Raw genomic sequence first — 24361 nt, forward strand, 5'->3', positions numbered from 1 at the left:
AAGTCACATAGTCAATGGAAATATAACGTACAAAGAACACTCTCCTATTTAAGTAAAATAACGTCCAAAGTATCCTTCCGGATAATACCCTCAATCACCAAGGAACCCTAATAATAATCAAGGAAAAATTTTACGGTTAAACCATCCAAAATTTAGATGAACCAAAGAAAATCCGAATAACTACTAGTACAAAGTATAAATATGGTTTTGGAAGTGAAAAGAGTACATTTAAATCAAAGGACATGAGTAAAATATTTGTAAAATTTATGCTTGCTCGTAAAACTTTGAAATCTCCATTTGAGTCGAAATGACAAAGAAAACGTATTTCTATTAGTCGTAAATTTCATTTTTCTAAGGGTACAAGTTTTGATCAAATTCTAACTTATATACCTCGATAAAAGAAGACGCAAATATCCTAGATAGTTCAAGTGGTATTCGTCCTCAAATCCTTACCTAGTCCTCGAGTGTAAATTTGGGCAGCACGCCATTTGTATTTACCTATTTTCTAACCATTTATGGTTTCATTATTTTTCTCAATCAGTCCCAAAGTCACACACAGGTAATTTCATTACAGTAGCCGTTCAATAGGCTCAACAATCATTCAAGTACAACACAAGTATAATAATCCAATCGGAAATCATGTTTTGAAGGCAAAAGGCTAAATGGCAGATTCGACATCTTATGACATTTTAGCCACAACTAGAGTTATGTTTATCGGATTGGTGTGAACGTTATACCGGATCGAAGCTAAGACAAAGGGCTACAACTTTCATGAAGACCACTCAATCCAATTCACAATTGATCTAGGTCAAAAGTACAGATTACAGAACCAAAATGTCCTTGTCAGCATTGTTGCCAGTACTAAATTCTAATGGAAATAACTCAGGCTACACAAATTCGTTTGAGGTGTTTTCAATTGCGTTGGAAGACTGAAACATAGGGCTAAAAGTTTCATGTTTTGGCCAAAGGCTAATTTGATACGGATCAAGGTGAAAAAACGCAGCCAGAATGAGGAAATGTCAAAACTGTCCATAAAACTATACTTATGGCAGTAAGGGTAATTTTGTCATTTCATATGCTACAGTACTCGGATTGAGATGAAATTTTATAGGCAGCTATAATACATCATTTTCTATAACTTTTATGTTCTAACCTAAGGCTGATTCGGCCTCCATCATGGCCAAATGAAACTGGGCAGAACAGGGTAATACAAAACCAAAAAATTGGAATTCATGCATTCAAGTGCTAATCTTCACAATTCTAGCTTGAAACACTACTTCATCTCCTTTTCTAAAGTTATTCACATCATATTCTATCTAAATAAGAAGAAATATAGCTGAACAATTCAAAATCCTAACTCACAAATTCTCCATAATCATCAAAACTACTTGCATAGCTATCAATTAACCAAGAATATGAGTTGTATAGCAACTTAAGAAAGATTAAGGGAACTAAAGATGATGGACAGCCAATATACCTCACTATGATGCTTGTAAGAGATATCCACCACCTCTCCTTGTAAAGGTTTAGCACACCAAGCTTCCCAAGTGCTCAAAGAAAGGATTAATCGGTTTAGTTTCTTGATTTTTCACTCAAATGAGATAAACCCTAAAGATGGAATGAAGCTTTCTTCTCCCCTTTTTTTTCTCTTAGGTTCAGCCAAGATGTGTCAAAATGGAGGAAGAATGAAGCCTGAAGAAGGTCAAAGTGATAGGAATGAGCTTGTTCGAAGATGGTTGGATTGTCTCCAAGTGTCACTCCAAGATCTTTTCTCAAATTTTTTCATTTCCTTTGGTTTTATGGTCAATAATTTCGGCCAACAAGAGCTGATTAGGGGCTGATATTTTGGCTCTAATAACAATTAGATTAAGTTAATGAAGTGGTGGTCAAGTGGTGTGTCAATCGGTAGTGAACAATACCCGTCGGTTCAAGCCGATTTTCCGTAAATCGCGTGTACTAGGGTTTTCACTTACAATTCTCTGACTTATTATTATTACTTCTAATCATACACTTAATATCATCTAAAACTCACTCTAAATAACTAAATTTGATACACCCTCCGTGCCGAATAATTATATTACGAAAAGGCGTAAAAAACCCTAATTTACGATAACTTGAAAACGAAAGGAAAAATCCTTGATTCTATGTTTATTTGCACTTATTGTGGGATAAATGAGTAGTAAGGCTATTCTAAAGTAATAAATTCCAAACAAAAGGGAATTTTAAGAAAAAATATAAGGAAATTTTTCCAGTCGTCACAGGGGCCATATTGTCTCCTCAAAACCCTATTAAGAACAGCAACCGAGTAGAGAAATGGAAAAGAGCAAAGTAAGAGATTGTTGCTGCTTCATTGGGGAAACCCGTGACGGATTCGATAACTTGAAAACGAAAGGGAAAACCCTTGATTCTATGTTTATTTGCACTTATTGTGGGATAAATGAGTAGTAAGGCTATTCTAAAGTAATAAATTCCAAACAAAAGGGAATTTTAAGAAAAAATATAAGGAAATTTTTTCAGTCGTCACAAGGGCCATACTGTCTCCTCAAAACCCTATTAAGAACAGCAACCGAGTAGAGAAATGGAAAAGAGCAAAGTAGGAGATTGTTGCTGCTTCATTGGGGAAACCCGTGACGGATTCTTTGTGGTAGGGAGGATGGAGAGTTGAGAGTAGGAGAGGGGGTGAAAGGGGGTGAGAGAGAGAGAGAGAGAGAGAGACGACTTAGAGCAGTGTGGGTAATGGAGTTGAGAATTGGATAATTGTTAGGTTGATTTTTTCCCTTTTCTTCTTTTTTCTTAATTTGATAAATCTAACAATTCAAAGATATTTTAACTTTTTACACACACACACACACATATATTATTAGTTCTTGTCCTTGCATTTTGATTGAATTTTTGTTTTTTCTTCTTTTTTCTTTACTTGATAAATTTATCTCTTATTTTAACTTTTTGCATATGTATATATATATATTATTAGTTCTTGTTCTTGCGGTATAGCACAAGGGTGCCCAAGAATCATTCTCATATATTTTTTTCGTGGTTATATTAAGAGATTGACTATTAAGTGTACAGGAAATAGATAAACAGATTGAATACATGTAAAAATTAGGTACTATCCGTGGTAATTGTTGTAAGTAAATACTAAAATAATGTTGAGTTGATACAGAATTTAAAAATATCAGAATATTTAAAATTGTATAGAAGTTTTGATAATTATTTGCATGCATCAAGAACATGTTAGCATAATTTTTGAAGTGGTATAAAATTATTCGAAAGCTGTACTTTTTTTATTATCATGAGATTAAATTTGAGGAAAAAGATTAGTTTAAAGTAAATAAGTTATAGAAAAATTCTGTAAATATATTCAATGAAATTAGGTGTCTTTGCACTAGAGGTAAGTAGGTATGCTTAAGAAAGAGCATATACTTTTGCAGTAGTGGTAGTAGTTGGTTGCATGGATATGTAGCATGTTTTGTGCAAGGTGACTAATGGAAGTAGTTTTTCTTTTTGCATGAGTGCCAATTAAAATCATTTGGAAAGCCACATGTTATAAGTTGAGGTATATATGCAAGTCGATAGTGGTGTTTAGCTTTGTGTCAATCTACGTGTGTGCAATGAGTATACTGGCAATAGCAAACGTCTTGACAACAATTTTTTGCCTTTTGGTGGGCTCTTAACTCATTGAGTGGATGTAATGTACATAAGAACACCGATGAGAAACTATCAATCATTTGTAACCGTAGCCTTAAGGTGACTATTGTGAGTATTCATATTTTATCTTTACTTTAGTCTATTTTATAATTATTGTGCCTTAGTATTATTTAATTTTACTATTTTTGCATGAATTTTTCTTAAATTAACCATTTATCGCGCGCTTCGAAAGTTTCTCGAAAGTCGCACCGGCGCGACTAATTGGGGATTTGAGGATTAATACTAGGCTAGTATGTATGAGTAATTGTAGTGTTAGAGGAATTACCTTGGAAGATTAGTAGTCAAGTGTATCAAACAAGAAAAAAATGGTAGTGCAAGGAACTATTGGGCCACTATTGAGAGTTGACTTTTGTTACCAACTTATGGCTAGCCTTCTTCACTTTCCCTCCACAAAAATTAAAACACAAACACTCCCTCACCATCTCTCTCTCTCTCTCGGCCGAACAAGGGGAAAGAAAAGGGGGAAGAGAAAGTTCCATCTTTAGCTTCAATCTTGCTTGATCTTCATCATCCAACCCACAAATCCTTTGGATTCTTGCTCTAGCTTGAAGGAAGGTGCAAACTTGGGGTGATTCTTGGTAAAATGTTGGTGGAAAGTCTTGCATTCACTAGGGTTTAGGAGCTTGAAAGGTAATCACTTCACCCTCCTTTAATCTTCCAAATTTCTTCAAGAATAGAGGTTGTAATTCATGGGTTTGAAACCCTAATCAAGAATGTTAGGCTAGAGGACTTGAGGAACTTTTATTTCTTGCTTTATATCCTAAGTTAGTGGTCTTGAGGTGGCCTTTAGGTAGCTGACTTGAGTTTCTTGCTTGATTGTTTGCTGTTTTATGGTGATTGAAGTGATATTGGCTTGATTAGTGGAGAGAAAGTTGGAAGAAAATCAAGGAGTGGTGCTGACTGAATTTTACAGTCTTGTTGCCTTGCTTGAATTTTGAAATTTTGTTCCTTATATGGCTGCTAAAATGTTCATTATATGTTGTGTTATGTGTGTGGAAATTGTCTTTCAAAAATCATTTCAATCGGTTGCATATAACTTGGGTTTTGAAGAAAGGAAGGAATCTGGAAACTGCTACCCAGGTCAGCCAACCAGGGGTAGTTTGTCTGAGCATAAATTTTTGTACAAAAGTCCAAATTGAGTGCCATTGCAGCATTTGAAAATAGACACCAAGAGCTTTTCATCGGTATACAATTCCCCTACTAATTCATTTTGAGTGAGCTGTAGTGAACTGGCAAAGTGGACTGATCTGTTTTATCTGGTTATCCGAGAGAATTTGAGAAACTGTATCTTGCAGCTCAATTTTTTCTCACTTGTGAAAGGAGTTTGGAAATGATGTCTTCTAATGAATTATAGCATTTTGAATCTAGTTTCTAACACCATAAACCATTCCCAATTTGGACTTGTGTAGAGTTAGATATTGTTTGATTTCAAAACTACGTCAAAACTGGTAACTGGAAAATTGTTGAACAGGTTATGAAATCCAGCCAAACTGTTGTATCTTGCTGTTCAAAATCCAAATTTATTTTCACTTGTTGTGTTTGAAACTCTTGCTGTGTTATAAATTTCAGAGGTTAGTTTAATACCTGTGAATTTTGCCGAATTTTCAAATTTGGCTGAAAAACAAGAACTGGTTTTGCCCTGTCTTCATGAAACAGTAACTTTAACCTGAAATTTGAATGATTTCTAGTTGAATCTGGAAAAGGTGTCTTGTGGAAAGTTTTAGTACACTGAGTCTAGTTTCCAACGGCGTAAAGTTTCCAATATTTGGATTTACGAAACTCAAAATCTAATTTTCCAAGTATTGTCGCGCAAAGCTAAAAAATTTCTGATTTCTCAAGAAATGAACTTTTAAGAACTCTCAACTCCCTTTTGAAATCAATAGTCCATTTTAAACTTGATTTCATGGATGATACATGTTACTCTTGTGACTTTGAATCCTCATTTTTGAATCTCGATTTTCGATGAATTCAAACACTTTTGAGGCGTTGTTTAAGTTCCAAGCAAAAACATTTTCTTCCTTGAATGTTAAGTGGACTAGAGTATATGTGAGTGATGATTGGTCACTATTTCTTCAGGTGCACAAAGGGGTTTCGAAAGGAATCTTAGTGCGGACAACTAAAGGCATATTTGCTCACTTACTTTTGACTTGGTAAGTATCAAGTACATGAATTGTTGTATCTACTTGATTGATCTTGCTTGTATCCGTGAACATGACTTGATGAGGCTAGCGTGTACTTTATCGCACTCGCTCTCCTTTACTTGACTTGTTAGTTGAACTGGACTTGTATTGAACTTGAACTTGAATGTCGATTGAAGTGAATCTCATCGACCAATTATACTTGTACTTGTGGGGACGCCCAAAACTCATTGGCTAACCTTGCGACTCGAGCCGACATAGGTTTGGTCGAGAAACTTGGTGAACCATGAGAAAATTTTAAAACTTGATTTTTTGAGATCTTGCTTGGCGTACTCGAGTAGTATTGCCTTTTCTATTTGACGTGTGGGCTCGGTAGGGGGTGTAACGGTGGACGGAATTTTGGTGAATGTGGGGTCTACGGACATGATACTTACTCGGTTGACAGAGAGTCAACATGTGATATTTTGGATCAAGGCCTTGGCAAAGCTGTGTGGAGTAGCTCCTGAGAGCTTTCGTATCCTTATTGATTGTGTTTTACTTTCCCTTGTGAATAACTTGAATTTTATGGCTATTCCCTCTGTATAAGCTTTATTGCTATTTGAACTTATTTGTTTGCATGCCTTTCTTGGCCTCACTGAGCGTTAGCTCACTCTCGTAGTTTGTTTTCCTTAACAGGAGCTCGGAATGAAAAGATTTTTGGAGAAGCCGACTTGATTACCTTTTGATTAGAATTTTGGATGTAAATGGTTTAGTCAACTTTGAATGATTGTATTTTTTGGGAAAATTTGATGTATCTTTTGGAAACTTGTGATATAAGACTGAAATGATTATATAAGGCAGTGACTTTTCATTATATCAACTTTTAGTATTGGTTGATTACCTTTAAATTTAAATTTGACTCGTATTGAGTTCTGGCGAGAGCTAGGTAGGCATTTCACCAATACCCTTGGATTCGTCCTAAGGAGAAGTGGGGGCGTCACAGTTGGTATTAGAGCCTAGGTTTAGTGATGTATTTGGGAGACGTTTTAGAGGCTTTACTCTTGAGAATAGGAATGAGATAACTTAGTTATGCCTTAAGTTGATGTTTGAGTGAATTAGTGACTTTAAGTTTCTAACCTTGAGTTTTGTGGTTATTTTGTAGGAACGGAGAACGGTAATAGAGGTCCGGTGGCTAACAGTCATGTGGAGCCTCTTAGGCCTATCCGATATCGAGTACTTGGAGAAGGACCTCGTGTCCGATACTTACCTTCCTTTAGGTTCCCTCGTTGTCCCTATAGGGAGACGCATTGTGACAGCCCTACCTTCCCTTAAGGCAAATCAAAGAGGTTAGCGCTGCCTGCCCAGCTCTCGCCAGGACTAACGGTTCAGCTTAGGGCGATCTAATACGTTCCGGACCATACAACACGTGTAAACAAGTCAAAATCCCAAAAAAAAAAAAAAAAAAAATCGGAGTCGGCCACGAATAGTAACAGACACGTCAAAACCCAACCAAACGTCAAGCGAGTATTTACATGTTGAAATTTAGCATATACAATCCAAAGTGGCATACCAAAGTTATTCAAAAGTGGATACAAGTACAGTTTGCCAAATCAAAAGAGAAATCGACCCAAAAGTACATTTAGGGTTTCAGTCAATGAGCTATACAAAAGATATGTCCAACTAACTCAATTCGGCAACCAACTATCAATTGCAGTCCAAAAGTATTTATTTTCCTGTAAGGAAAACAAAAGGAATAGAGTGAGCTAATTGCCCAGTGAGATAATACTTGTGACGCCCCGAAAAAAAAAGGGTTTTCATTTTATGTATATTTTGTTGGAAGAGCGGAGGATTGCAGTTTTGAACTTGAAAAAAAAAAAAAGAAGAAAATTTTTGGAAAAGTGAAGTGGCCAAATCCGGCCGGAAATCCGGCCAGTTTCTGGCCGGATTGCCTTGCACTTTTGAAAAAAAAACTGGTTTCGTTTCGGCCTTGTATCCGGCCAGATTCTGGCCGGATTGTGATGTGTCACAGCCGGTCAGCTTTGACCGGCTGCCTTTTTCTTCTTTCTTATCTCCTTGTTTTGCCCAAAAATATCTCATTTTTCTTCCCTGGTTCTTCCGTGAGCTTTGAGAGAAAGAAACCTCTTCATTTTCCAACTTCAATTTTGTCCCAAAATCTTGTGATTCATCGATGGTTTTGGAAGATATTTCACACAAGGGATCACTAGGGTGGTCTAAGGCTCTTGATGGATTGGATTTGGATGGGGTGCTCCATGTTGATAGCTTCTTGAATTTGTGAGGTAAGATGTTTAAGAAAGGTCTTTCTTGTTTGGATAATGCTATATTAGTAACTTGTAGAGGTTGAATGTGGTATATTGTGGAGTATTTCATGGGTTTAAGGAAACTATGGTGAATTTCTAATTTATTGGGCATTTTTCTGATTTTATATGAAAGGCATGATTAGTGTTGGATTGATGGTTTGAAATGGTGTTAAATGGAACCGTTATACGTTAATTACGGTTGTTTACGGAAAATTTTCGCTTGTGATGTGATTTCCGGTTTCTAGGGTTTAAATTGGGGATTTTCTTAGGATTGGTTTATATGGCTTTAATTGAAGGGGCATTGTGGCTCTAATTGAGTGTATTTGCTGGTCTATAATTGTATGTAAAATTGGGGATTGAATTGAGGTACACTTGGTATTGAATGGTAGGTTGGAAATGTGTAAAATTTAGGGGTTATGCCGTCCAAGTTTTGAGAGTATGTGTTTGTTTTGAATTTGAATTGATCTTGATTCGATTTATGGAAATTCTTGTAAATTGGAAATTGGACTGTTAAGAGTCCATATTGGTGACATTTCTAAGCTTTGTTTAAGTCCATTCATCCTTGTTTTGGCATGTACATGACTAGTATAGGCTAGTCTCATGTTAAGTGGGGATTTCTAGCCCTTAATTGTGATTAGTGATAGTTATATGCAAAGGTCGGTTCAAGAAGAGTAATTTCAGTTTTTTTCCCTGTTTTGGACTGAACTTGGACTGCCATTTTCTCTATACTGTGGATCGAATCAACTGTTGCTCAAAACATGAAACTTGTATATATATGAGTTGACTACTTGCCTGCAAAATTCCAGATTGATTGGAGTACTGTAGCTTGTGAATTGACCGAAACACCCATGACTGCCCTATAACCCCTGTTTCATGACAGTTTTCATTCTTTCTCTAAAATTTGACTTTTGACCCTGAAAATGTATTATTTGGCCTTGGAGGTCTTCATAAGAAATGTTGGTATATGTTTTAGCTTCGTAACGCCATAAGATTTGTTTCCATTGGATAAGCGTATTTGCAATTGTGATTAAAATACCAAAAGGTGGCAGGAACTTGTTAAGTTTAGAATTCCTCTTATTTGACTTAATATTTGTAATCTAGGATTCTAACTTGAGCAAGGTCATGATGTATGCTGGAAAAGGTTCGTGTGCCGTGGTTGGTGAGTGAACTTTAACTATTTCTCCAAAAGTTCCTCTTGAAATAATTCTTGCATTGTTTACACGATCGCATCTCATTGGGTATGTGTGTGTGCCATAACATTTTGGCTTTAAGGAGTTCTTGGGAAAATCTTGTGTTTAGAACCAACCTCTCCATTACTGTGTATGCTTTCTTTGGAGCATGATGGCTCCTTGTTTCTGTTTATTTGATTACTTGATCTAAGTGATCTACGGGAGTGTTGGATTTTAAGTACAAGGATTTTCACTGGCTCTAAAGAGCATTATTTGCACATTGGACCGTTAATCCATGATAGCATTGAAATACACTACTGATAAGTTTATTTAATTACTGCTTTTACTGTTCACTCGCTGAGCTTCTAGCTCACCCCAAATGTTTTTCTTCTCCCCACAGGAATCGAGACAAAAGGAGAGCTTGTATTACATTATCTGTGTGCCTGGATGGCATGTATCTTGTATAGTTAGATTTGGATTTGTTTTGTATAATAGTTGAGCTAGGGTGATTGTTTGAATTGGGATGGACGGATATCTCTTGTATACTTTGAGTTTTGATGTAACTTGTTATAAAGTTTGGGCTTGCCTTGGTATTTGGGTTTGAATTTGGATGTAAATTTGAGTTTTATATTGTAATTGATTTGAGGACTGTAGTGATCGACTGAGTCCTGGCGAGAGCTGGACAGGCGGCCCGTTGACCCCTCCGGTTCGCCTTAAGGGAAAATGGGGTCGTTACAATTGGTATCAGAGCCTAGGTTTCTGATCTCTGTAGTGTATCCTAAGTTTAAAGTTTTGGATGCCTGACTGTGGGATTAATCTGAATATTATGTGAACGAGGATCTATTGTATCTTAGGTGTTAAAGAAATTGATTATTTGGGAATTTCTTACTTGGGAGTTATATTGAAGGAAAATATGGGATGAGAGAGTTGTAGTGAAAATTTGGACGAATTTGAATCATCCTTATACCTCTAAGTATGGCAAGAGTTGAGGTACTTATTAGTACTGGCTATGGAGGATAAGAGACCGAGATTTGATAGTCAAACTCCATGTGTGATGATTTTGAATCGAGATAAAAGTACCAAAGGAATAAAATGCATTTTCGCCCACATACTTTCTAAAGAAATTTTGTTTTGGGATTTTGAAGAAAAACTAGGATATACTAGTTTTATTTGTACGCAATGATTGGAAATAAGATATATATGCTTTAAGTATGTGTAATTTGCCGATTTTCGTAAAAATGTGAATTTGACTTGAAGTTCAAATTTGGAAATTTGTGAATAATTGATGAGTTGTTGAATTTTGTATATGATGGGTGGCTAAGGTTAAAATTTTACAAACTAAGTTTTCCCCTTGATTGTATACCGGCATATTCTCACACTTGAATTTGTCCATGCTTTATACGAAGAAAAATATATATATCCTGAGTTTTCGAAAGAATGGCAAGCTTATGTTTACTAATGCGAATCCTGAACTTGATAAGATTTCTGATTACTTTAAATACTCTTCTTATGTTTTAAAATTCTTGATTTTCAAGAAGAGTGAGCCAATTTTTAAATGTACGGACTGAGGCAACTTTGAGATATAGAGTGACTGTATTCAAGAGTACGAAGTTAGTGTGAATTGACTTGGGTCCCATTTGGCATGATTAGTTAGCAAGTTGTATTCATTTCTTGGGTTTGAACTTGGAGCTGAGACTCTCACTTGGAGCCTGGTTATTTTTTTGGGGATGAGAGTGCTCTGGCTGGTGGCTTGTTTATTAAAGATTTTGAATTTTGAACGGATAGTCTTTGGTTTCAGCTTGTGTTATGATTCGATCGGATCTAATTTCGTAAAGGCGGGTGATTTGATTGAAATTCGCAATAATTGGACCATTTGGTTTAACTATGGACTGAGAAAGGGTAGTGCACGCTGTGAGGCCTTTTGTATCCTGCTTGTATATACTTCTATATGTTTGTGGCACTTAATTGTCTATGTACGATATTGGACATATTGGCCTTATTTTGTGACTTTTAGCTCGTGCTATAATTTTGATACCTGTAAAGAATCATGTCCTGATTCAAAATTTTTATACCTTGTATAAGTATTAAGCTCTTTGATGCTTAATTATGCCTTTTCCTATGCTTATAGACTTCTAGTAAGTAGGGCAGCAGGAATGGGAAAATGGGATCGTGGCCGAAGGCTTAGACAACCCTGTACTAGTAAGACAAATTGATGGATAGTCTTATATAAGTTAATGGGTCCCTAGTACTGAATATGAATCGAGAATAAACCAGAAGGTTAGATCTACCAAGGGATAATGGATTAACCTAGTCGGAAACTTGGTGAGATTTTCTTGTGCGCAACATATGTTATGGTTGGTTCTGTGTCAATATTTCAATCTTAGGAAGTTTGAACTCCGAAAGTATTGTATTGGGTTGATAAGAGAACTCGAACTGTCTAAAACCGATTTGACTGAGCTTACTTGAGACTTGAACCTGTTTAGGCTAGTGTGCCCTTACGTACCCTTAATGGACCTAATTTGACTGAATATATGGACTGTGAGTTGCCGGACAGAGGCTAGGCCAGGGTGTCCTTACTCGTACTCATGATCCTTGAATTTGAACTTGAACTTGCACTTGAACTTGAACTTATAACTCTTATTCGTACTCATGTACCATGAACCTGAAGTATTTGACTCTGCTTTGACCCTACTCTTGAACTTATTCGAACTTGTGGGGTTGTAGACAGGCTACTACTCTATTGTAGCGGTTGAACTGAACCTCTCTGGTGGGGCATTGCCTGTTGTGTTGTCCAGCACCGCCATTCTTCTGGCGAGGCATGCCTGTTGTGTTGTCCATCACCACCAGAGATGGAATACATGAACTGAGGTCCTCTGGCGAAGTTTAGCCGATGTGCTAACTTGTTGTGTTGTCCAGCACCCTCAGGGACGAATACATGAACTGAGGTTCTCTGGCGAAGTTTAGCCGATGTGCTAACTTGTTGTGTTGTCTAGCACCGCCAGGGACAAATACTTGAACTGAGGCTCTTGGTGAAGCATAGCCATTGTGCTAGCTTGTTGTGTTGTCCATCACCACCAGGGCCAACTTACTGAACCGAAATTCTTTGGTGAAGCATAGCCGTTGTGCTAGCTTGTTGTGTTGTCCAGCACCACCAGGGATGAAATTTTGATCTAAAGCATCGCTATATCCTGAATTTCTTCCAAAAACCTGGGACTTTACGTCCGACTTCAAGTCTTTTGCCTATTTTATCTGGTTACGCGATTAACTCCCTATTGGATCATGACTATTTAATAAGTTGGATTGGCGTGATATTTAGTACTTGAATTTGATAAGTAAGTATTTGATAAGCCATGCTTTACTGGATCATGAAAATACGATAAGTGAGATTAGAATGATTTCTAGTATTTGACTGACCTTGGGGAAAAACTAATGGACCGGGTGAATACAAGTTGGATTAGATTGAATTCTAATACTTGATTGGTTTCTGAGCGATCTCTTGACTGGATGTATATGAGTTGGAATGTCGAGGACGACATTCTTTTAAGGAGGGGAGATTGTGACGCCCAAAAAAAAAGGGTTTTCATTTTATGTATATTTTGTTGGAAGAGCGGAGGATTGCAGTTTTGAACTTGGAAAAAAAAAAGAAGAAATTTTTTGGAAAAGTGAAGTGGCCAAATCCGGCCAGTTTCTGGCCGGATAACTGGCCGGATTGCCTTGCACTTTTGAAAAAAAACTGGTTTCGTTTCGGCCTTGTATCCGGCCAGATTCTGGCCGGATTGTGATGTGTCACAGCCGGTCAGCTTTGACCGGCTGCCTTTTTCTTCTTTCTTATCTCCTTGTTTTGCCCAAAAATATCTCATTTTTCTTCCCTGGTTCTTCCGTGAGCTTTGAGAGAAAGAAACCTCTTCATTTTCCAACTTCAATTTTGTCCCAAAATCTTGTGATTCACCGATGGTTTTGGAAGATATTTCACACAAGGGATCACTAGGGTGGTCTAAGGCTCTTGATGGATTGGATTTGGATGGGGTGCTCCATGTTGATAGCTTCTTGAATTTGTGAGGTAAGATGTTTAAGAAAGGTCTTTCTTGTTTGGATAATGCTATATTAGTAACTTGTAGAGGTTGAATGTGGTATATTGTGGAGTATTTCATGGGTTTAAGGAAACTATGGTGAATTTCTAATTTATTGGGTATTTTTCTGATTTTATATGAAAGGCATGATTAGTGTTGGATTGATGGTTTGAAATGGTGTTAAATGGAACCGTTATACGTTAATTACGGTTGTTTACGGAAAATTTCCGCTTGTGATGTGATTTCCGGTTTCTAGGGTTTAAATTGGGGATTTTCTTAGGATTGGTTTATATGGCTTTAATTGAAGGGGCATTGTGGCTCTAATTGAGTGTATTTGCTGGTCTATAATTGTATGTAAAATTGGGGATTGAATTGAGGTACACTTGGTATTGAATGGTAGGTTGGAAATGTGTAAAATTTAGGGGTTATGCCGTCCAAGTTTTGAGAGTATGTGTTTGTTTTGAATTTGAATTGATCTTGATTCGATTTATGGAAATTCTTGTAAATTGGAAATTGGACTGTTAAGAGTCCATATTGGTGACATTTCTAAGCTTTGTTTAAGTCCATTCATCCTTGTTTTGGCATGTACATGACTAGTATAGGCTAGTCTCATGTTAAGTGGGGATTTCTAGCCCTTAATTGTGATTAGTGATAGTTATATGCAAAGGTCGGTTCAAGAAGAGTAATTTCAGTTTTTTTCCCTGTTTTGGACTGAACTTGGACTGCCATTTTCTCTATACTGTGGATCGAATCAACTGTTGCTCAAAACATGAAACTTGTAGATATATGAGTTGACTACTTGCCTGCAAAGTTCCAGATTGATTGGAGTACTGTAGCTTGTGAATTGACCGAAACACCCATGACTGCCCTATAACCCCTGTTTCATGACAGTTTTCATTCTTTCTCTAAAATTTGACTTTTGACCCTGAAAATGTATTATTTGGCCTTGGAGGTCTTCATAAGAAATGTTGGTATATGTTTTAGCTTCGTAACGCCATAAGATTTGTTTCCATTGGATAAGCGTATTTGCAATTGTGATTAAAATACCAAAAGGTGGCAGGAACTTGTTAAGTTTAGAATTCCTCTTATTTGACTTAATATTTGTAATCTAGGATTCTAACTTGAGCAAGGTCATGATGTATGCTGGAAAAGGTTCGTGTGCCGTGGTTGGTGAGTGAACTTTAACTATTTCTCCAAAAGTTCCTCTTGAAATAATTCTTGCATTGTTTACACGATCGCATCTCATTGGGTATGTGTGTGTGCCATAACATTTTGGCTTTAAGGAGTTCTTGGGAAAATCTTGTGCTTAGAACCAACCTCTCCACTACTGTGTATGCTTTCTTTGGAGCACGATGGCTCCTTGTTTCTGTTTATTTGATTACTTGATCTAAGGGAGTGTTGGATTTTAAGTACAAGGATTTTCACTGGCTCTAAAGAGCATTATTTGCACATTGGACCGTTAATCCATGATAGCATTGAAATACACTACTGATAAGTTTATTTAATTACTGCTTTTACTGTTCACTCGCTGAGCTTCTAACTCACCCCAAATGTTTTTCTTCTCCCCACAGGAATCGAGACAAAAGGAGAGCTTGTATTACATTATCTGTGTGCCTGGATGGCATGTATCTTGTATAGTTAGATTTGGATTTGTTTTGTATAATAGTTGAGCTAGGGTGATTGTTTGAATTGGGATGGACGGATATCTCTTGTATACTTTGAGTTTTGATGTAACTTGTTATAAAGTTTGGGCTTGCCTTAGTATTTGGGTTTGAATTTGGATGTAAATTTGAGTTTTATATTGTAATTGATTTGAGGACTGTAGTGATCGACTGAGTCTTGGCGAGAGCTGGGCAGGCGGCCCGTTGACCCCTCCGGTTCGCCTTAGGGGAAAATGGGGTCGTTACAATACTACTCAAGCAACCAAGTTCATAGATGCATCAAGCTTTTCAGTCCAATTCATCAAAAGTAAATAAAGACACGCATCAATAATGATGATAAAAGAATACGGGCGGCTCTCAAGAGCCATTTTCCTCGTTTGCATTCTTGATCGGATCTCATTGACTCTCCGTCAATGTTTAAAAGTAACCAACCGTAGACTTCACTTTACTTCCATTCCTTCCACCTAACATTCCCCTACCGGGCCCGAACTCCAAACACTTGCACTGTGGTATTACTCGAGTATACTGGAATCGAGAGTCTCTCATACTACAAGATTCCATAACAGTCCCCAAGGTTCATTAATTGGCACGACCAACCCCTTGCCGGCTCGATTCAATCAACTACCAATGGGGTTGAGCTCAATGGTAACAATCATGGTCGTTGGATATTCGTCCAAACGACACCAAGTCAAGTACTTTCATTTCATGTAACGTTTCATGTAACATTCCAATAACATGATAAGCAATAAGTGAGAGTGATAAAGTACGCTCTCACTTCAATCATTTAACATTCAACGCATCAAGTTCAAGTATCAAAGCCATATAGTAACACACAAGTGAGTAGTACACTCACAAAACTTGCAAATCGTGTTTCATGCACTTCCGTCAAAATAACGTCGTGAACCACCGTCACGCCCTAAAACATGCAAAAAAGTACAATGAGACTCGACAACGAGTCATAAACCAATGCCAAATACGACCCCAATAGGGTTCCATAAGCATATACAAGCATTAGAGGAAACCAGAAAAATCCGGAAATGGAATTAGCTTTAGCCCTGAAAAAAATAGTTTTTGACCTCATTTTGCAGTAATGGCACCAAAGGCACTACGATTATCGGATGAAGGTGAAAGATCCACTGTTTCGAAGCTAAGAGATAGGGCTACAATGTTTCAGAAGGCAACTCTATCCAGTTTTGAGTGTAACAAGGTCAAAAATGCAAGATACTACACCAGAACCGGAAAAACAGATTCACAAAATGCATTCTGGTGTAAACATCATAAAACAAGCTACCTAAGTCCAAATCCAGTAATTCCAAAGCCATTCGAAAGATTAGAAACAGGGCTACATTTCATCAGAAGACCTAAACAATCAATTCTGAAGCATTCCTAACCAAAATAACCAATTACAGACGCAATTCTCAAATTCGGGTAAAACCAGGACAGCAAGGGTAATTTCGACTTTTCTCAAGCTACGCTACTCCGATTGACCTGAAATTTTGCATGCATCTCTAAAATATCATTCCCTACAACTTTAATGTTTTAACCCAATGCCAATTTGGCCTCTAACTATGAGCTACAGTACCGGGCAGAATGAAGAACAATGAAACCCTAGTTTTTTTAATTTTCTTCCAAAACAGAAATTTCTTGCAATTAATCACTTTTTCCACCTTCTAGATTCCTCAAATATCATTTCCAATCATCATACATGACCACATAATCATATTCATATTAAAACAAAAAAATCCCCATAATTACAAAACTTCATCAATTCAACCACAAATCAAGATATAATCCATAAATTTGCATCTTATATTACCACCAATTATGAATTTAACATCATTAGAGGGAGGAGAGGGGTCCTTCTCAACTTACCTTAGCAATACAAGAAAGAGAGCAACTAGTCCTCTTAGCTTTCCAAGTAACTCCACAAAACAACTCACAAATACTCCCTTAAGGTTTTCTATGGAACAAAAATAAGAATAGATGGTTGAGTGATTGGATTTGAGCAAGAGGGAATCAAGAAATTGAAGAGGTTTTCTTTCCTTCCTTCCTTGAGAGAGCCGGCCCCTTGACCTAAGAAATGGAGCAATTTTTGGTAAATTTTTAGTTTATTAAGTCAAATGGTAAGACATGGAATAGTAGTCAAAAGTTTCTACCAACCCTATGGTGACACTTGTCACCATCATTAATGCATCTCTATCTTTTTGTTTCCTCTCACACCAATCCAAATAGCACCCTCTAATTATCTCTTAACACCCAGTAAATTAATTCAAGTATCCAAAACTTAACCGAGTTGGCTGAATTTTTCCGAACTTTTCGTCCTAGTGGGTCCCACGTCCGGTATACGCTCTTAATTTCTCAAAACCTATTCGATACTAGAAAAATCATCTAAAAACTATATTTACTCATAAAAATTATCTAGAAAATTTTCCTACAAAAGAAAATGCAGAAAACAAACCATTAAATAAATAAAACCCTAGAAAATGGGAAAAGTACGGGTTCTCACACGCATGCTTACCCTAATGATCTGGTGTTGTCTATTAATGATGAGCGCCGACGCTATTGATTACCAATAGGGTACTACTTGAGGAGATTGAGGAGTTGAGAACTATAGTGGAGACCCAGGGTGCTAGGGTCTTAGAGTTTGAGGGGACAGTGATCGATGAGCGGGTTAGAGTTGAGGCCGCTCATGATCAGGTTCAGAGGACTAGGGCTCAACTAGTTAGGGTAGTCGAGGAGGTTAAGGATCGGGCCGCTGGGATTTTAACTAACACCACCATGCTAATAGATGAGGTGGTCAACGGAGTCGAGAGCTCAGCTCTTGAGGGCACTTCGGAGGAGGAGCCTTTTGAGGAGGACCCAGAGGAGGAGGTCCAGACTAGTGGTTCTATTGTGAACTAGGTTAGGAATGTTGAACCTTTTGACTTTTGTAATTGAGATTAGTCGGGGTAGTGCTAGTTCAAAAGCCATTGTATTTTGCTTAACTATGCGGCCTATCTTTTGAAGCACATAAATTTACTTTTGATGTACCCGACTTTATTGTACTATAACTCCTAATCTATGCCATGGATTGTGTTAATTTGCAACCATTTTTGGTCTCTTCCTTGTTTATTTTCGTCTTGCATGATTAAAGTGCCATTTTAACTTTGCTTATTTATATTTATTTTGCGTCTATGCCTTTAGAAACCACTAAAACTATGGACGGCTGTAGAAGTGAAATGGGTCAAGGGCGTGGGGTTAGGCAACCCCAAACCCATGGGGATGATCAAGGGTCGGCAACTGGGCCGAGCCAAAGACAAGGAAATGTAGAGGGCAACCAAGTAGCTACTGCCATTAACCGTATGACTGATATCTTAGAACGGTTAGTAGAGCGACAGGGTCCAGGACTTGTTATCCAACCCGGGGCTCAAGAGAGGGGGAAAGATAGAGCCTTAGAGCGATTTTTGAAATTTGCTCCGCCTAAGTTCACTGGGGGACCTGACCCTGAGTTAGCGGAGAATTCGCTGGAACGAATGACCAATATATTCACTGCCTTAGACTATACTGAGAAGAGGCGAGCGAATTTTGCTGCTTTTCAATTTGAGAGTGCAGCGCGTGCTTGGTGAGATGTGATAAAAGGAAAATGGGAAAGAGCGCAGATCCTTTGGATTTGGAAAAACTTTAGAAGAGAGTTTAACGAGAAGTTTCTCCCGCCTATGATTCAAGAGAAACGGGAGGACGTATTCATAAAGTTGAGACAGGGGGTTTCTAGCGTGGCCGACTATGAGGAGCGATTCACTAAACTTTCTAAATACGTTCTGGAATTGGTGGCCAATGAGAGGAGAAAGATAAAGTGATTTATACAAGGACTTAATGTGGAGATTCAAGAGGGGTTAGCAGCAGCCCAAATCTCTACGTTCATTGAAACCCTAGAGAAAGCGCAGAGAGTCAAAAGTACAAGGCTGCAAGTTAGAGATTTTCATGCCAAAAAAAGGGGCGCTCCTAGTCACCCTTCTGGGAAAACAAGTAAGAGTGTCCCACCTCCTAAAATGGGAAGAGGAGCGGGAGAAGTAAGGACAGCTAGAGCACCAAGAGGGGCTGTGAGACCCCGAAATTTTATTTGTCTTTAAAGCTCTTATTTGAACTTACTTGCCTTAGATTTTTAGTTGTTTTAATGGTTGAATTTGAGCCAAGGGAGTGAATTTTGCTAAGAGAAGTTTCATAATCTAAAGTTGTTAGAAAATCTAGAAATTTTCGCAGGAGGCTCTGCGCAGCTTTGGGAAATTGGCTATAACTTCGTATAGGAAAGTCGAAATTGAGTTTCGTTTATTGCATTTGAAACTAGACTCATAGGGCTTCCTACGGTTAAAAATTTAGAATTTGATTCAATCCCTATAAATTCCAGAAATTTGGCAAAGTTGACTGAAAATTCTGCCTTGTACAAGTAAACATAAGAATGTTGTAGTAGTTTATGGCTCAATTTGGACCAACTTATGAACTGAATCTCTTTGAGGTGTCTACAAAGATTATTAGTATTTGAAGTCTAGTTTTTAACAGGACAAGTTGTATGAATATTTAATATTTATAACTCAAGTTATGATTTTTCTAAAGGAAAAGCATAAGTTAGGATTTTCTGTGCATACTAGGGTTTTTGGTGTGTCTTTGGTGCATTTTGGTAGTGTGATTAATTGTGGAGGTGTGTGTACTAAATTTTATTGTTAAGGGTGAGTTTTATATAAGAGAAAGTGTATGATTAGAAGTGCTATTAATAAATTAGTGAACCATAAGTAAAAACACAAGTACGCGCGAATTAGAAAAAAACGGTTTGAACCGACGCGCATCGTTTGCTACCGATTGAATACACCACTTGAACACTACTTTATTACCTTAATCTCTTTGTTATTAATTGAGAAAAATCAGCCCTAAATATCCTCTCAATGCAGCCGAAAATTTGGACTAAAAAAAACATGAGAGAAAAGAAAAAATTTGACCTCAATCAAAGTGTGACACTTGTTGGATATTTAGTAAACTTTGACCAAACCAATTTCCTATTTTCTTATCTTTCTTTTGGCTTCATTTCTTCTTCATTTTCTTCTTGGTTGGCCGAGCTTGAGGAGAGAAAAACAACAAGAGAGAAACTTTCAACTTCCACCTTGAATCAGCTTGTTTGAGCGAAATTGATGAAACTAAACCGATTAACCTTTCCTTTTGGTGCTTGGAAGACTTGGCGTGCTGAAAATTTGGGGAGAAAGTGGTTTATTTCTCACTTACAAGGGGCTTTGGGAAGGTATCATTCTTGAACTTGCTTTACTCTTGTTAATTTTGCTAAAGTTGGGGATAAAAGTTCTTAATCTTGGATTTTGATGGTTGAATTCCTAGTTGTGATGATATAGTGGAATGTTTAGTTGGCTTTTCCAATTTTCAGTCTTGATTATGGTTGTTTACCTAGTAATTTATGGTATTGAGCTAGGAAATGAATGTGGTGAAGTGTTTGGATATGAATTTCTAGAGTAAAAGTTCAATTTCAGCAATTATAGTGATTCTGCCCTGTTTTTGGAACCGAGCTGACCTGCATATTCGTCCATGATAAAGGCCGAATCTGTGAGGACCCAAAATTTTTTCTATTTTATTTTATTTTACTGGTTTAATTAATTATTTAGTTCGACTATTTAAAATCCAATTATATGGAAAAAAACATCTCTTTTATGTTTTTAAAATGTTTTGATAGAAAAGTTACTTTTCGAAAACTCGTTTAGTTCGGAACAATAAGTATACGTTTTTCAAGACAATATTTAAATTGAGAGTGTATTAATTTTGGAAAAATAAGAATGATCAATAGTAGATTAAGAAAAGTCATGAAGACTCGTAAAATTTATTTATTTTAAACTCCTGTTACGATCTTATTTAAATATTTAAATGCCCGTTTACCCTGAATATTATTTTGTAACCTTTTTAGACCCAATTACATGGAACTATGACTTACATGTATTTTTAAAATGACTTGTTATGAAAATTAAATTTTGGAAGCCGTTAAGTGAAAATAGTGCACGTGCGTTTGGAACGATAACCGATTTGAGAATACAATAAGCTCGGAAAAATTGGAGACTTATACATTAGTTTTAAAATAAGTATTTTTATGTTTAAGTACTCAAGTGATAGTTATTAGTACTATCGTTATAAGAATTTCTTAGAGGTTTCGCTTTGTTGCGCTTAAATCGGAAGTATGCGTTTTTACACTCGCGATTAATTGACGGACTTAAGGCCATTATTTTTGGACTATTAAGAGTGAATAACAATAGTATGTATATAAGTGCATTAGAGGTTTAGTGCACTAGTGAAATAAACCTGAGAGGAATCGAGCACGAAGCGTGCGGGTACGTGCACTATCATTTGTTGACTTTTGGACCATTTTGGGCCACACATTATTAAGCTTCTCATGGGTGCATCACACTAGATCAAAACCCTTCAATTCATCATCTAAAGTGCCGTGCAACTCCTTCTTTTTCTGCTCCAAGAACAGCCGGCCAAGAAAACAAAAGAAACAACTCAAAGCTCTTCAAATTCCATCTTCATTTCTTCAACAAAACACCACCAAAATTTAACTACAACTTGCAAACAACTTGGAGATTCACTTAAGCTAGGAAGAAAGCTTCATTTCCACAATTTTCTTGGGGCTCAAAGTGAACAAAAATTTCTGATCTTGATCATCTAAGGAGGTAATGACGATCAACCCCTTGAATCTTAGTTTATGGAAGTAGTATTGCACTTATAAGCTTGTATATTTACATGGGTAGCTTTATTTATGTTGGATTTTGGTGTGTGGACTCTATGAACTCCCACAATGACTTGAGGACTGATTTCATGAGTCTTGATGTTATTAATGTTGGTTTAGTACTTAAATTAGTGGAAATAAGTTGTATTGATGAAAGGAAACTCAAAGGAGGTGAAGAGCAAAAATATTCCAATTCTGACCTTATGAATTTCGTGCACTTTAGTGCAAATTTTTGAGGTCCTAATGACTTTTTTATGATGTATACATGTTATATGAGTTGTGTAGAAAGTTTCATTGAAAAATAACATGATTTGGTTGGTCAAATGAGTTGATTTCCAAAGTTAGCAAAACTGGAAAATGAATCCCGTATTGCCCAGGCAGTCATTTTGTATCAGCCATAACTCTTTGCTCCGATGTCGAAATCAAGTGCTGTTTGTGGCACTGGAAACTAAACATTCCCAGCTTTCCATTGGTATAAAATACATGACCTAGTTCCACTCGAGTGAGCCACACCATTCGTTTGAAATCACTGCCCTGTTTCGTTGCTCTCCAGGAGACAGGACAGAAATTACTTCTTGATGCTCTAAAACGAGCTTTTTGTGGATAGAATTTGAAAATGGTTACTTCTGAGAAAATTCATCTTTATGAGAGAGATTTCCAACGCCATAAACCACGTCCAATTCCAAGTTGAATTGAGTGAGTTGTGGCCAATGTTTGAAACTGCTGCAGTGATAGAATTTTCCACTTGGACAGATTTGTGACTAACAATGATTTGGGACTTGTTTTCCGAAGTTTCTTGGGATAAATCACCTATCAAATGCACCTTGGACATATTTTAGACATTTCTTACTGGAATGGACCATGTCTGAAATGTACCCTGGCCAAACGTTTGAAAAACGGCAAAACGGAAGTTCAAAGGCAACTTAACCTTAGAATTTCTTGTGGTTTAATTAACTGACTTCCCGTGCATATTTTTCAATGAAATTTGGTAGAGGAATAACCCTTATATGGTTGTATGTACATACCAAATTTGGTGCTATTCCGAGGTCGTTTTGATGTTCAATCAAACTTCCAAAGTTCATGATTTAAGTTTGAAAACCCATGTTTAACAAGGAAATTTTGGTAACTTTGGGTCACCATATCTTGGTGCTCGAAACTCCGTTTCTTGTTCCGCTTGTTTTCTTATACTCTTGGATTGCAACCCCAATTGATTTCCAAATTTCAAGGGTTAGTTCAAAACAAGTGAATTTTACCGGATTTCCAAAGTTGCCCAAAAATCAACCTTGAAACTGTCTTAGTATTCTACAGCAGTAACTTTGAGTCAATTTTTGAATATCATCCACTTACATTCGTGGAAAAGTGTCTTCTAAGAACTTTTAGTACTTTCAAAGAGGTTTCCAACGGTACCAATTTTTCCAATTTTGGATATTTAGGGAGTGAGTTATGATTTTTCAAAGAATACCCTAAACTTGACAAATTTTGGCCTTTTTAAAAGAATCCGCGCGGGAAAACCATTCCACAGAATCCGGCCGTGTTTCCGGCCAGTTCTTGGCCGGGTTGTTGGTGAGTTTTGAAAAAAATTGGGTTTCTTCTCTACCTTGAATCAGGCCAGAAATCCGGCCGGATATCCGGCCAGTTCTTGGCCGGATTGTGACGTGGCACTTCCACGTCCGACTTCGATAGTTCGTCTGAAAATTTATTTACATGATTTCATACCTACTAGCTTCCATCCAATGATTTTAAGGGTGAAACTCAACTTTTTTCTTCCGTTTTTGAACACCACTCCTGAGTCTCGATTATGAATAATTAAGGCTCAATTCATGAATTCTCCTTAGAGTGAACACTAGTACAATCTTCATCGATAATTAGAGATTTGTAGTGATATTGAGTGGTAGTTGATTATTGTTTGCTCAGGCACTCGAGGGGACCTTCAAGAGGATCTCGGAGCGGACACCTAAAACGCTTGTTCGAGCACGTACTCACTTGTTGCAATAGGTGAGTGTTCCATATAGGAATACGTAATTGAATAAGTCTAGGACATGTTTATTTCATGATTATTAAGTGTTAAGTATTATGTGTTAAGTATTTACCATACTCATGCCTATTTAAGGAATGTATACTTGCTTTGCATATCTACATGAATTGGTTAAATGGTTAACCATATCAAATGACCATATGAACTCGATACATGCTTAACTTGCTAGATTGCTCTCTTAGCCTACTCGGTTTTGAAAAAAATGGAGTCGAGTATGTATTTTATCGCACTCGTTCTCTTTTGAGATGAATAACCCATGCTTGGAAATGCTCGAATAACATGACTTGGTATGCTATGGTTGCATGCGTCGTTGGAGTGAATCTCCTCGACTCTCATATGATAAAATGGGTTAATGGCCAATAGTGGCCCATTAATATAACAAATACTTGTCAATTAATCGAGACTACTCAACCGTTAACCGTTAACCATTAATCATGAACCGTTTATCAAATCACATGACAACCTGATTACTTGATTATCCGTTTACTCGATTTCCAATTTACATGATTATGTGATATCCGTGAATTACATG

General features: G+C 37.1%; 1 pseudogene; it reads left to right on the top strand.

The window, feature by feature from the left end:
- The window catches only part of LOC113693506 (eukaryotic initiation factor 4A-III homolog A-like), a 33995-nt pseudogene extending 16051 nt beyond the window's left edge, over positions 1 to 17944 (top strand).
- The last annotated feature ends 6417 nt before the right edge of the window (positions 17945 to 24361 follow it).

Source organism: Coffea arabica, chromosome 6c (genome assembly GCF_036785885.1).
Source record: "Coffea arabica cultivar ET-39 chromosome 6c, Coffea Arabica ET-39 HiFi, whole genome shotgun sequence".
Lineage (NCBI taxonomy): Eukaryota > Viridiplantae > Streptophyta > Magnoliopsida > Gentianales > Rubiaceae > Coffea > Coffea arabica.